Genomic DNA, 15,781 nt, shown 5'->3' on the forward strand with positions numbered 1-15,781 from the left:
TCTACATTCAGAAACAAACCATCCAGTGAGGATTCCTGCACTGACAATAGGAGATGTGAACTCTGTCCTCACTCATGTTGCTCACTCCCGAGCTTAAGTTATCTTTTCTGAGCTCACATCCTCCCAGTCTATTGCAGTGTTGCAGTAAGAGTTGAGTACACCATAGTTTAACAGGGGTTTACTGAATCTTTTATGTGTCTTGGTTTTTTAGAAGAATTTTCAAACTGACAAAAAATGTTTTGGAAATTCTGCCTTAACTTGTACAACTGTAGCTGTTATGGGATGCAAGTGAGATCACACTAGACATGTCTAAGGTTTTATTAAGGAGTCTTTATTAACCAAGCTTGGTGATAACAGAGCATACTAAAAGCAGTATACAGGGACCATGCTAACAGAACATACTAAAATAACAGATCACAAGTCCAATCAAAGCAGTATACAGAGACCATGTTCAGAGGATTACCTGTCCTGGATCAGCCAAGAGTCAAGGTGCCAGAGTAACGGAAACACCTGACCAGAAAGAGAGAGAGTGATCCCTCACTTTGTGGGCCTTTTTAAAAATTTTTTAAAAATTTATTTATTAATTACATAGTATTATGTGACATAGTTTTATAGGTACTGGGACTTCCCCCCCTCCCCCCATGATGGATTCCTCCACCTTGTTGCATAACCACAGTTCAGGTTCAGATGATATTCCTTCATTGCAAGCATATACCAAGCATAGAGTCCAGCATCTTATTTTCCAGTTAAGTTCAACGGCTTCTTAGGGAGACCTTCTCTGGTCTGAAGGTAGAGCCAGCAGAGTATCATCCCGATCAATTAAAAGCTCCAACATACCATCAGCAACAATTTATAACGTTATGGAAATAATGACATAGTATTGAGTAACCAATATGTTAAAAATAAATGCGAGTTCTTAACCACATCTTGTGTCTCCTTCATTGACATTTCAATTTTAGTTTATATACAATGGGTTCTATACATCTCTGAGATCCTTGCTCAAGTGGTTCCGATAGTTCACCAGTCATAAGTCCCTGCCAATCTTGCCATTCCAGGTATGATGAGGCTGGTGCAGAGCCTTTTAAAGAGGTTTGTAGGGGAGTGGTTACACAACAATGCAATACCCGTTCCCTCTCAGTTGATAGGTGAGTCACAGGTGGGCAGGAATGAATACCTAAGTGTTGTGAGTTAAGGAGTTAATTGGCGCTCGTTGGGATGTGCAGGAACAGGAACTGGGCTTGCAGCTAAAAAGCATAATTGGACTCATCTGTGTCCAATATCCCGGCCGAATTAGGACATGAGGGGAAGAGTATACAGGGAGAGGTGAAGGAGCCATCACTGACTGCACTCCCTAACATTCCCCACTTCTCTTCTAACACCTGAGTCAAATCATTGACTCGGTCACGTATAACAGTAGCCACACATGTATTTCTTGATTCTGTTATGGGGTGCAGCCAGTGATAGCCAGCACCCATTGACAGTGGGCAAATGAAATTTGGCTGTGTTCTCTACCCTCTGTCCTGAAGGTGAGGCCTAACAGCAATGTAATGTTAATTCTATCCTCAACCACTTCCTCCACATCCTAAATTAGCCAAGATATTGGAAGTCCAATTAGTTTAGATGTTTTAGCAACAAGCCCAGTTCCTGTTCCTGCCATCCCAATGAGCACTAATCAACTCCTTAGCCCACAACACTTAGGTATTCGCTCCTGCACACCTGTGACTCCTTTATCAACTGAGAGGGGACGGTATTGCATTGTCGTGTAACCACTCCCCTCACAAACCCCTTAAAAGGCCCATGAAGCAGGGGCTCTGACTCTCTTTCTGGCCAGGTGCTTCCATTACACTAGCACTTCGACTCTTGGCTGACCCAGGACAGGTAATCTGAGCATGGTCCCTGTGTACTGCTTAGAGGAGGCAATGGTCATAATAATGTTGTTTCTGCTTTGTGTACTATCTGGAGTTCCAAGAGGCGTGAGGCTAAGCAGTAGTCGAATGTGGGCAGAAAAGCCAGGGAAAGGTGAATGTCTGCAGCTTTGTAAGTGTGTCCCGGTTATTCGTTGCATGTCTCTTAGAATAACTTATATTGCTGGGGAAGCTGGGACATAGGTCTTCAGCTTAATGGATGGACTTAAGGATGATGACCATTTGTTTCTTTTGGGATTATGATTGGTTGGATTATGATTGGTTGGGTTGACATATGGACTTGTGATTTGCTATTGTGCTCTATTATCACCAAGCTTGGTTAACAAAGACTCCTTAATAAGCCTTAGACATGTCTGATATGATCTTGCTCACACCCTGCAACAATTCCAGAGCGGAGAAGCAGCTTATTTTTCATTACATGAAAGAATGGTCTAACATTTATTTATCACACATTGGGATACTCATATGTGTTGTCTTATGCTAAAGTAAGTTATAAAGCAATGAAATGAAGATGGGGGAGGTTAATTTAATTGAAAAATAGAGTATCAGACTTTTGAAATAGATTTTTCTTTCATTTTGTCCCTGGTTTTGTTTATCTAACAAACTGCACTTCTGTTTATACTAACTACATTATTAATTTTACTAACAGAAGACAAAGATGATTTATGAAAGCGCTGAAAAACAACAGTAAAAAGCAATTTTGAGTAGCATTAAATTATCTTGTTTAATGAGAGAATGTGGCTGTGTTATCCAGAAAATACAGTAATGTTCAAAATGTGTTATCTCCATTAGTCTTTTAGTAATATTCAAATTCGCCTAAGTCTTTTCCAATATCTTCTTTATGAACTTACAGATCATAACTTCTCAGGAGGGTAAGCCCTGATCAAGTCCAATCAAATCACATCACGCCTTCAACAACTGTCACCAATCTATGTTTAATTCTTATGTATTGAATTTTGTTCTGGATCAGGGAGACCCAGCAGTGTCTATGTAGATGTGGGCAGGACAATTAACAAAATAAATAATTTAGTATATTAGAAATGAAAAGTGCTGTGGGGAAATATGGCAGGGAGAGAGGGAGTGCTGGAGTGTAGGAGTGTGTCTGCGATTCTAAACAGGGCAGATACACAGGCAAGAAAGGTGGAGTAACATCCTAACACTTGTGCAATTAGTAAGAAGCAGACAGAAACCTGTCCCCAGTGTTCTTTCCGTATGATTGGCTTCATCCCTCTGAATTTTTATATGGAAGCCAATCCCAGGACAAATCACCAGAATGAAATTGTTTGTGGGCACATTCGTCAAGATTCGTTTGGCTTCAAGAGACAAGCACGTGCCTTGAATTTGCTTGGGCATAAACATGAGTTTCCTGTGGCAAGAACCCCAGGTGTTTCATGAAACCAGGAAGGAACAGCAGGGTTGGGAGTGGGATCTTATACTGGGGAGAAGGAATGCTGCTGAGCTGTTTTTTTCATTGTTCTTTACTGATCTTAAATCAACTTGGAGCTGAGTTTCATAGACACTGGCAAGTGCAGGAAGGAATCCTGATTTTTCCTGGCATCCAAAGCTGCTAAGCTCCTGTCTCAGTATCTGGTTATGCTGTCTGGTTCGGCTAGATATGGGCATTCTGGCACTAAGAATCACATGTACTGGCAGCTAGATGCTGTGAGAAGCCCCTTGGCTTGTGCTTGCAGGCCTGTCCTGGAACATGTTCCCTGCTGTTTCTAGGATCGTAGTCTGGCAAGCCAAGAGCCCATACTGGCTAGCTTGTTACCTAGTTTGGGAAATTATATGAGTTTGACCCCTGAAAGACACTCCTCTGCTGGTGTCAGGTGACTCTCAGGTCAGACTGAAGGGGAGTTCAGGGCTCTGGGGCTATCAATGCTCCATGGAAATCATGAGTTCTGAACCAGACGTGTGGTTCCTGTATCAGCTCTTCTAGTCTTTGATTTGACAACTGTGCTGCTTCTACATTCATCATCTGGGGAATAGGGTTAAAAGTAAGAAAACTGCGGCCCTATGAAATGAGCCAGGAGCAAGATTTTGTTAACCACGCCCAAACTGAGAGCCTGTTTCCTGATGAGTTCAATGAAAAAATGCACCTCAAACAGCTTATTTGTATTAACGAAGGAGACCATGGGGAATGATTTCCAAAGCCTTGGCTCTCTGACTAGGAGGAAATCCATGTCATTTATTTAGGGGAAGACAAATACATAAAAGAAGAATTTCTTGTCATTGCACGTGGGGCTTTGTACGTGGTCACGCATCACGCAGGTGCAGCCCGGAAATGCATCTGGATGTGTTTTACATGTTACTGTGATGACACCTAAGCTCCTCCTGTGACGGAGATTTTAGTATTAAAATGATCCAAAAGGTAACTTTCGATACTTTTTGACCCATCTCGGCAGGTGTTGTCTTTGCTCAGTTTGTGGCTGGGTTCAGATTAGCTAGGAATTGCATTTCTTGCTGGAACATCACTAAAAATGTGGGGATAGGGTGGGGGGAAGCTGTGGAGAATATCAAATGCTTTGGCAGCTTTAAACTCCTGAAGGAGAAGTGATTCACAGTAAAGACGTTTGGGCTACTCAGAGCATTGGCCAGTGACAGTTTTATTTGATTGTACCAGCTATGGGATCTTAAGTTTGTTATGTGACCTCTTTAACCCTGTTCTTCAAAATGAAGAGATGGAACCTTTTTATGATTGTAAGTTTTCTTTTATAATTATAAGTGAGATGCTTGAGAGGGTTTCAGAATAGTGTCTAGCACACAGCAAACATTAGTAAGGGCTGTTAATATTATTCTTCAGGAGTGATTGAGAGGTTAAGGTCTTGTCCAATTCCCATGGAGAACTGAGTTGCTTAGCTAGTGGTCTCTAGACTCCATGATCTTTAGAGTATGCTTATTGCCTCCTCATGTAAAAGGGAAGAGATATCCAATAAAAGGTGATGAATGTACACAGTGATTAAGACTTTCAGTCAAGGAGTACTGTGGGATTCTAATACATGCACATTTCTAAAATACAATTCAGGCTCCAAGTGTTCATGGAAACAAAACAAGACTGTTGACAGTTTTGTTGAATACTGCTTGTATTGGAGGAAAATATCACAGAAAGCTAATTGGCACAATGAATTGCCAAATATTGACACTTAAGTAAGTTTAGCTTGCAAAAAGAAATTTATGCCACAGTCCAAAGGGATGGAGGAGGAGGAAAGATCAGACCTTTCGAATGGATGTTGCTGCAGCATACAAGCTGTCACTTTAATTACCCTTAAACCTGTGGATTGTAAGATAGACTTTTCATGGCAACTGTAATGTTTGTCTCATTAACCATTTAATAGAATCAACTTTATGCAGACTTTCCCAGATTAGAAATGGCATGAGGCTCTTAAGGGATGGTTGTAGTAACAAAATTGGAAGTACAAAACTACACTTGAGTGATTCAATGTTCAGTTAGGAGTTTTTTTAAAAAGATAATTAAAATATTATTTCTTCTTAATTGACATTTTCCTAGTCTGTAAGTCAGACTAGAAATAGTCATTTGGTACTTATTGTGGGTGAGGTTTTGCGTCAGTTCTTAGGAGGAAGCAAAGGTGATATTAGAGGAAAGGATAAGGAGAAAAGAACATAAAAAGTTTTCATGAGTAGCAAAATGTGTGTGCGTGCATAGTGAGTATGTGATCCAGCGTCTGAGGGTGTCCCTCCATCTTCCCCTGTGACGAAGAAGTAACAACAGGAGAATTGGATTTGTCACTTCAAATATGGCAGTTTTTTGGGGGGAAAAACTATCATTTTCAGGGGAAGATGTCAATGAATGGTTTGACTTTCCAAGCAAATAGTTAAGGAAAGCCGTGAAGAACACTAAAACTTCAGGTGGCAATCTTTGTGAATTGACTGCATTTCATAAGAATGCATGACCCCCATGTATTTCAAAAGTCTGTAGAGTTATCAGAAAAACACAAGATTATTCTGGCAATATAGAAGAGTAGATTAAAGACCGGCAGTGTGTTGGGGACAAGAGCTATATAACTAGCCTTTCTTTAATGTGTGAAGCCTCTGTTGCAAATGATCACTCCACTGCCTGTTAATCATGAAATATTCAAGACTGAATGCTATTTAAAAGAATATAGGTTTATTTTGGATAATGGTTCTAGAGGCTTGGAAAAGTGCCAGGGTCTGTTCAGCTTCTTAAGAGAGAATATTTCATGTTGTGTTGTATAAATGTCAGAGAAACAGGATGGGAAATTGGACACATGTGTGTGAAAGGAACACACAGAGACCACGTGGTAGAAGAGGGAGAAAGAAGAGCATGTTGAGGAAGCCACACTTGCTTTATAACAACACACTCTCAGAGTACCTGACCCCCTCTTTTGGGAACTACATGAATCCCTCACAAGAGTAGCCATTACCCTGGGGACCAATCCTCAACAAAAGTTTTGGCAGGGACAAATCATAAACAAGCCTTAGCATCCATTATGTATAAGAGTATAAGGCTATAGAATTGTTGAGGAGAATTCAGTTTGTAAATTAACCTTAGAAATCTTTTTTTTGGTCTTGCTTTTATATGTGTGGTGATTTAAATACATGTAATGCTTAAAATAACTTGGACTAGTGGCTATATAAAATGCTATGTGTAGTTTAGGATATGGTTCTCCTAAGGAATTGGGAAAAGTTTTAGGTAAAGGAGTTTTGGTCCCTTGCACATGACTATAATCATTGGAGATGTCCCATGGCCTGGATTGTGTAATTTCAAATGAAATTCTGAAGTAACAAAGATGAGTTTTACTTAACAGTTGAAGGAATATAGACTTAATTGCCATATGCACCACAAAGTCAGAGTGACATCCCCTGCTCCCCTAGGCTGTGTTATTGCAAGGGTCCAGATGGACAAGATTGTCACTCTTTCTTCCTTTCATTTCATCTTCTCCCTCTCACACTTTTATGCACTCTATCTTTTACCTTCCCAGTAAACACAAGAATGACAATAAACTATGTAAAAGAAAATAGTAGTTTCTCACTCAACTAAAAAAAAAATGAGTTAACTCAAACACTAAGGGTCTATCGATTGAACTAAATGTTGATTTCCCAGGGAAATTAGGAAAGGTATAGATTAAGACTTCAACAGAGGGCCCAGTGGCTTGAATCTGCCCTACCTCCCATCCCTGGTATTAAGTGTTTGCAGGCCAAATTGCAAGCCACCGCTTGTCAGAGATGTTGGAACAGATTGTTCTTAATGAGGACATGAGTATTTGTGAATAGTTGAAGGGCTCAAGAATAAACTATCAAACATCTCTTGCATACCACTTCTCAGCCCTTGCATTTTGAAACCTGGAGTCAAATAAAAATGATGCTACATTGTATGTGTTCTTGAATATTCTGAGACAATAGCTTCCTTTCATTTCCCAGGAAGTGGCTGATGAAGAGCATTTAAAGTCTTCTTAGTTCTTCTCTTGAAGTGAGTGGCAGCTTCCCTCGACCTTGTCCATTTTGATCATGTATCCCTGTTATGATCTCTGTCCTTACCTTTTTGCCCAACCTTCTTGAAATAGCATTGCCAAGAACAGTGTCTGAAGGCAAACCTTTGTACTGGGTCTTGCTTTCAGGAGTGTGCAAGTTGGGACAGAAGAGATTCTGCTTTCCACATTACAAAGGAGTAAATTCAGATTTGAAGAAGTTTAGTAGCTTGCCAAATTTCTACTGTGAGTTATGACTCTAAATCCCATGTTCTTTCCATTGTGCAAGAGAACATTTTATTCTCTTCATGCAGTTCTTCCTTACCTTGTTTGGGTCCTACCAGCACTGGGTGAGGGAGTAGTTTATTCCACGGAGAGAACACTAGGCTAATGGTTTGCATGGAGAAAAGATAGCTGTTTGTGTATGGGCTTGTTAGAGGTCCAATGACTCCTGCAGCAATTTGAGGTGAGAATCAGCCAATCATCAGTCAATACTAAAGCACAAAGGCAAAGAAATAGGAGGTGCAGCCTAGCCGCAGAAAGTTCCCATCACAGAGTTTTAAAGCATATGAGAGCTGTGGTCAGAGCTAACTACCTTCCTTGGACAACTGGTGGTTGCTCAGGATGCAAAGAGCAAGAATCATTCGACCTTAAGGAACACTAAAAGCAGGGTAGGTGCTCAACAAGAACAACTAACATTAACTAGTAGTACAATACATGTAACTTGTTTGAAATAGTGAGACAATGTGCAAATATGTTCCATATCTTGAAAATTGCATTGCATATGTCTCTCTGTCAATGAAAACATAGATTCACTGACTCAAGGGGAGGCAAGATAAAATTATTTCTGAGTTTTGGCTGTCAAATTTGATTTTATTGCTGTTATTGAAGCCATAGCAAGACAGTGCTTTTAAAGCTGGCATTTAAACATCTTTGCAAAATATATTAAAATATAAGCATAGAAATCATTGTAAGTGAATTGAACTATTACAGATAGATTTGGTAAAAAAAAAAAAAAGGACATAACATAGAAGACATTGATAGGAGGACAAATGGAGAAACCTGTTTCTGCTCATGTGGGAAGGGCCTTGGAATGGGGAAACAAAGGAAGAGGAGGAGGCTTTAAGGCACAATTCCCCCTGGTCTTATAACGATGTGGAGGCTAACTCTCAGGAGGCCAGGTGGAAGGAGTTGTGGGCAATTTGGTAATCCATAACTGAAGCGATATTTCTTTTCCCACCCTCATAGAGTTGTCTTAAGCCAACAATGATGTGACTGTAAGATAATTTAAAATTTAGGGTGTTGTTTTAAGTGTACAGAGGGGGGCCTGGGGACAGATCTCTTCTGGATTTCCAAGCCCTTCCAACATTCCCCTTCCCAGCATAGGGAGGCGGGGTATCGTGACAATCAATCTGCCAGTCAAGGGGTGAGAGTAGCTTGAGAAGACTGAATCTTAAAGTTGACACTACCAAGTAACAGGCAAAAAGTAAGGGTAGGATGAAACCATTCTGGAATCTTCCATGGTGGCTGGAGAATGTGGTGAATTCTCAAGGGGTTCATATTGGCCAGTGGGGGCAGAGGTGACTGCTAATCAGTAAGGAGAGAAAGATGAGCTGTCTTTACCATTGCTTGGACTCATGCAGGCAGAAAGCACGAGTGCTTCAGTGATGCCAGCAGAGGATGGAATGAGGTGGGAACATGGTGCCAAGACAGCTGCTGGGAAGCCTGCTGAGATGAGCTGGGCATCCTCTAGAGGTTATCCCCACTCATGGGTTCCCTGAGAGAATCCAGGCACACAACGGCCACCTAGTATGTGATGTCCTCTCCACAAGGAATGAGGCTTTACCTAAAAGATCCACATAGCGACACAAAGGGATCAGTTACAGGCAACGAAAGCACTCGCATGTTGCAGAACATCTGGCCTGTGGCAGGCAAATATCAGACCAGTGCAGATCAGATACTTCTTGAATAAATGAAAGCTATATAATTATGGAAGGGAATGTAGAACACTTAACACATTACTTTACAAGAGACTCCATCTCTTGTATGCACCGATGCTGCAGTCTCCAGGAGCAGGCAGGCAGCACCTGTCAAAGCCTAGTCCAGGCAGTTCAAGTGACTGAAGTCAGCAGCTAACTTGTGGACCATCTGCTCCCATTCAGAACTAGATGGTATATCACAGGAGACAGTCACTGTATGTGGCTCAAAGTACTTAAAATATGGATAGTCAAATCTGAGACATTGGGAAGACTTAGCATGAACAAAGGGATGTAAAGTTGGTGTTGATGTCAGTTACTTTTGGAAAATATGGTGTTTAGGGCTATATTAGCTTTGAGAAACATATGTACTTAAATCGAACTAGTCTGTTTCATTTGACCTTTTTAAACATGGCTACTAAAAATGTCAAATCATGCATGTGGCTTTAGTTTGTGGTTTGTATTATATTTGTGTCTGAACTTTAGTGGCGTGGAAAGAGGGAGAAAATGGATGTGGTACAGCTCTGTCCTATCCTAGAAAGCCACATCATTTACCCTGCAAACTGCGACACCGAGTGCCAGAGCTCCCACACACAAGGACACCAGGATAAGGGACCGGAAGGAGTGAGGCCCCCCTTCCAATCACGAATGCCCCCAAGAAAGGGCAGGGGATGACTGCTAAAGCAGGTTGTATTTGGGGGAGGCTTTGTTTTCTTGGCTCAGAAACGAAAGACACCAAGGTTTTGTCCCACTTTTCTTACGCTCTTTCTACTCATGGAATAAATTTCAACTTCCAATTTCTAAGAGGAAGTTTTGAGTCTAAAACTCCAGGCCCTGAAAAGTTCTTGATGATAAAAAATCATGATCAAGCACTTGGATACATCACATTTAAGCCATTTTATTTTTAGTTTTTCTTTTATGACACAGTTTATTAGTCATTGGGGTTTTCCCTCGCTCCACCACCCCAGCACTCTCCCCTCCAGTCTTTCAATAGCCATTCAAGACATTTGGAAATGCACAGGCTGCATTTCTCTTGAATACACTCATGCTCAAAGTGGATGGAAAAGGCTGTCAACAAAGGGGCTGCCTTTCATTTTCGTGAATCCTGAGGGTTTCCTGTTTACATGCTGAGCAACATGGCTAGAAGATGCTCCTCACATGGAAAACTCACTGCCTTTCTCTTCTGAGGAGCTGGGCCATCTCTCTGAATGCCCACTTACAGCCTTCCTCCATACTCCTCACCCCCGATGGGAAGGAGCTCAGGCACTTGCCCAGTCTGACATTTTGAGAGAACCCCCTTATAACATGGTACTAGGGAAGGGGCAGTGGTGTTGGTGGTGGGGAGTTAGTAACAGCTCCCCTCAGCACTGCCTTAGACCAGGCAAATATGGAGGCAGAGATGACGATTGTTCTCCACAGCCAACCTCTGTCTTTCCATGGGAGGTGAAGTGCATCCAGGAGGGAATTATTCAGAGATCTCTCCCTCTGCAACCCCAACCCCCGGGTCCCAAAGTGCTGTTTCAGCTTTTAGGTTTTCAGTGCAGACTTCCAGCAGTGAAGTGGGTCCTTGTCCATCTCAGAGCCTGGGCTGAGACAGTCATCAGGAGTGTGCCTTTCTTGTTTGATTGAAACATGCTGACTCCTTGGCTTAGTGGCTCAGTGAATCCTGTCCCTCTTATGCCCTCCCCACCCCAACATCCTCTCTGTTATATAACTCCATACACCTCCCTCAGGAAGAAGTGAATTCCCCACCACTTGATTATCATAAGTTATGATGACTACTATGCTGTCTCTTCTTTCCACCCCATCAACTCCTCCCAAGAGGGAAGAATCATCACCGCCTCTATGGGGTCTTCTATGACCATACTTTCTTCTCACTAAACTTGTGTGTGTGTGTGTGTGTGTTTTTTAATTAATGCTTTAGGACACAGACTTTGGATCTGGCCTTCATTATGGTGCTTTGACTCCAGTGAAGCCTGTGAAGAACAACTAAGGCTTTTCACCGAAGCTTCTCCAAGAGGTTACATGCGCCGTTAAGGAGGGCAGGGCTTCAAGAACTCTGGATGAGCTGTAGGAAGAACATGATCCCCTCCACCAAAGCTTATGGCAACACCTTGTTTGGGTGTAGGCATCTCACCTAGTGGTTAAGATGCCTGCTAGACACTTGCATTGCCCATCAGAGAATCTAGATTTGATTATCATCTCTGGTTCCTAACTCCAATTTCCTGTTGATATAAACTCTGGAAGTCTATGGTGATGGCTCAGGTAATTGGATTCCTGTCATGCACATGGGAGACCTGTTGGAATTCTGTGTTCTTGGCTATGACCTGGTCCAGTCCCAGATGTTGCAGGCATTTGGGAATTGAACCTGTGGGTGAGATTTCTCTCTGTGTCTCCTCTTTCTCTCTTTGCCTTCATGTGTCTCTATTAAAAAAAATATATATATATGTAATTCTTACTCATGCATAAGTATATCATTGGAAGGAGGATATTAAACTTTATCACATTCCTAGGGGAGCAGGCAGGTGATGGTACAAGCCTAAGACCTTTCTGTGCTGTGCTGAGGGAATGTTCTGCACCTCCCTAAGGTTGCAGCTATTGCCTTGCAGGCCAGTTTGCTCCAGCATGCCCCATCCCAGAGCCAGTGCATGCCAAGGCTGTGAGTAAGGGTCTCTGCTCCCACTGGCATCCTGTGTATTAGCACTTCTGCATGGCAGCAGAGCTAATCCCTCCCTTAAGCTGCTTGGCTGAGCTCCTTGGCCAAATCTGACAGGAGGATTTAACCTTTCCTTTTTCCCCTCTTGGCACACACTCAATGGAATCCAAATAAAGCATTAAAGAGACTTGAAAGGGACTTTCCATTACTAAAAAATTCACTTTAAATTTCCGACCTTTCCTCTACTGTTGTTGTGGTTTTTTTTTTTTTTTTTTCTCTTTTTTCCCCCCATTCCCTTCTTTCTTCCTCTTTAACATTTGGAACTGGTGGCTGGCATAAAAACGCCTGGGGACACATGGGAAGCCAGAAACCAAGAACGTGAATGGAATTTTCCGAATTAAGGCAGCTTATTGGCCTTTGTCACCAAGCAAACTGGGGAGGCCTGGCTTCCGGGCCCTGCTTGGAAATGCCTTGACATCTGGAGGAGGACTTGGTCCTATAGCCTTAGCCACACATGCTCTGGCTTCGTGAAGCACTTGGCATTTGTCATAATCTACCCTCCTGGTTCTGGGTCCCTGTTCTGACTGCTCTAGTGTGAACTGATCACCAACAGGCCCAGAAACTGTCCTGGGATTTCAGGAAAATAAGAGGTGAAAATTCAGACTGGCCTGCATTGGCAAGGAATCCTGGTATTAAAGGGGTGGTCCAGTGTTTCTCTGCATCAGATGGCTGAAGATACTGAGGCAAAGAAAGAATACAGCTCCCAGTGTAAACAGACAGAATGCGGAAGAATAGAATGCAATTCCAGGATATCCGTCTCCAGGACCAGGAAAGAATACCAGGGAGGAGGAATATGAAGTGCCAGGCCTGAGTCAGGCAATGCTGTTGATAGTTTTATTTTGATGATGAAAAGGAGAGACCAGAATAAGAAAGGCAGTGTCTATCCTACATCTCAGTTTAAAAAATGTAACATTAAAAAAATGTAAACATTTGTTTCTTCTTAATTGTGAAATGATATCTCTGTTTACAGTGTGATAAGTTTGGAGTTACTCCCCCAAATGACACCAGGTTTAGAAGACTGTTCTTTCCAATATGCTAAGAAAAGCTGATTCATAGAGCTTCAGGGTTGGATGGAGATATTTAAAATCCATCATGATAACAATGGCTAACATTTGCTGAGTGCTTACCAAATGTCACTGAGTGTTCTGAGTCCTTTTCCTGTTAGTGCTGTTCTTCCTGCAGGCCTGTGAGGTAATTGTTGTGGTCTTCCTTCGATGGACAAGGTGAAGATGGACAAGATCCTTTCTGGGATCTTGGACAGTCTGTGCGTACTGGTGTACTTAGGTTTCAGATGCGTGCCATCTGTGTCCAGAGTCCTCCTCTTCGTCACATCCTCATCCAGCCACCTTTCCTTGCTGTAGGGTTGAGAATCCCTACCGCTGTGGTCATTCTTCCCTATGCCTGTTGATTAGCCAGTGCAGCACTGCACAGAGATTTCTTTTCTGGCAGTGGACTGAATATATGGCAGTGATCCTATGAGATTATATTGGAGTTGAAAAATTGCTGTTGTATAGTGATGCCACAGTTATTGTGATTTCACAGCTCGACACATTACCCATGTGTTTGTGGTGATGATGATGTTTGTGTACAAAACACTGCAAGTCATATAAAGTATAGCGATACAATGATGTACAGCATATAATACTTGAGAATGATAATAAATGCCTGTTAAGGTGTGCTTTGATATGTCTATTCATTTTTGTATTTTTTAAAAAGCTGTGTGTGTGTGCGTAAGAATGAGGGTGAGAGAGAGAGAGGTATTTCATTCGCTGTTTTACTTTCCAAATGTCTATAATAACCAACGTGGACCAGGCAGACATCAGGAGCAGAACTCCATGTGGCTCTTACATATGAGTGTCACAAGCTCAAGGAAGTGGGCAAGCATTTGCCACATCCCAAGTACATTGTTAGCAAGAAGCTGGATTGAAAGGTAGAAGTGAGACTCATCTCCAGGCATTCTAACATGGAACATAAGTATTCAAGCAACAGTTTAAACTGTACCAGAAAGCCCACCTTTTCTTATCATTATTTTAGAGTATATTTCATCTTATTAAAGGAAATAGCTAGCTGTAGGATAGTATTCTCTATTCACACATCTCACCGTTACTCCATTTGCAGATCACATCTTGTTTTTTTTTGCGGGGGGGTGGGGCTTAATTTAATCTCATGCTATTTTATTTATCATGCCTCTGGGGACAATAAACCAGGTAGATACAGATAAATATCAAGTTGCTTAGCAGTCCCGGCTTGTGGAACCATCCAGGTTTGCGAAAGTCTAGTCTATGATGCTCACACCTGGATGAAACTGCCTAACAAGGCATTTCTCAGAATTTTTCAGAGATGCCTGAATGTATGTAGTCTCCATACAAGTCTAGAAATAGCAAGAAAAGGTCTTTTTTGGCCAGGAGATTTCCATGGGAGTTAAAAGCAAGTTATATCAAAGTCTTGAGGGTGAGATGTGAGAGAGGCACATAATATGAGAGGTTGTACCTTCAAATCAGAGATGCCCTGTCAATCTTTGTTCAATAAATGCCCAACATAGCTAGTTACTAATAGAATATGGTTAATATCTTGGACCAAGTAGTAAATATTTTTTTATTATTATTGCTCAATCTTAGCTTTCTGAGAAGATATATTTGGAATGTGTACTTCATGACATTGGTGTGTAGTAGAATGGTATGATAACAAGCAAGTTATCAACACAAAAGACTAGTTAATTTGAAGAGGTTGGGTTGTAGCTAGGCAGTTAACTAGCTGTCTCTGTTGTTTTGTTTGGAACCATCAAATATTAAGCACTACATTTGGAGTCTATCTCGGTGATCCTCCAGGTAACTGTGATCAAGGTAAAACTCCCCAAACCACAGCTTCCTTTCCTTTCAGAGCTGATTATTCCTGAGCACGTCTCTCCTTTCTGTTGCATCTTACATCATCATGACAGAAACAGGAGAGTGCTGTTTGTGGCCAGAGGATATGTCGGGAACAGACCAACAGAGCTGAACCATGGTTTTGAGTCCCAACCCTTTGAGTTTCTGTACGCTGTTACTCAATCCCTTTATATTTCTCTTTGCCTGTTTTTACTGGCATGTGTTAGGTGTCCAAAACCTAATTTATTGAAGGAATAGATGAACTGATTAAGAAAAAAAACCAGAGTTCTTCTCTCCAGGTTAACATAATGTAAACATTCAAGAATGGGAAAGCTGCCTGTCTAGTCCTTGGTCAAAGCTGTAGCCGAGGGGAACACTGCATGGCAAGATGGAAGGATGCCTTCCGGCTTGCCATTTAGTGCTGATCTCAGTGCGAGTGCTCAGGGACATGCCATCTTCTCTGGAGTCCGAGGGAGAAGGAGCAGTGTCCGTTCTGGAGATGTTCTCTCCCTGCTCATTGAATAACAGGTGGATACAGCCAACCTCACCTTGCAGTGATCTACTAGGCAGATTCTAAAAGCCATGGTTATTAATTTAGCTCACACTGGGTTTCTGCCAGTTGTCGGGCAGCATTTTAGAAGCATACACATATTATATAATGGTTTTTAAATAATGTTTATATTATTACTCAGTCTGCTAAAAATTGTTATTTAACTTAATAATATCATGAAATCCTAAAAATAAACAGCATGGCTTATGATGTACTACAATTCCCACCTGTCGCCTTCACAGACTCCTGCCTTATTTGAAGGTTGTTTATTGTAGGTGTGGAGTTGAACCATCCACATCAACA

This window comes from Ochotona princeps, chromosome 11 (genome assembly GCF_030435755.1).
Source record: "Ochotona princeps isolate mOchPri1 chromosome 11, mOchPri1.hap1, whole genome shotgun sequence".
Taxonomy (NCBI): Eukaryota; Metazoa; Chordata; class Mammalia; order Lagomorpha; family Ochotonidae; genus Ochotona; species Ochotona princeps.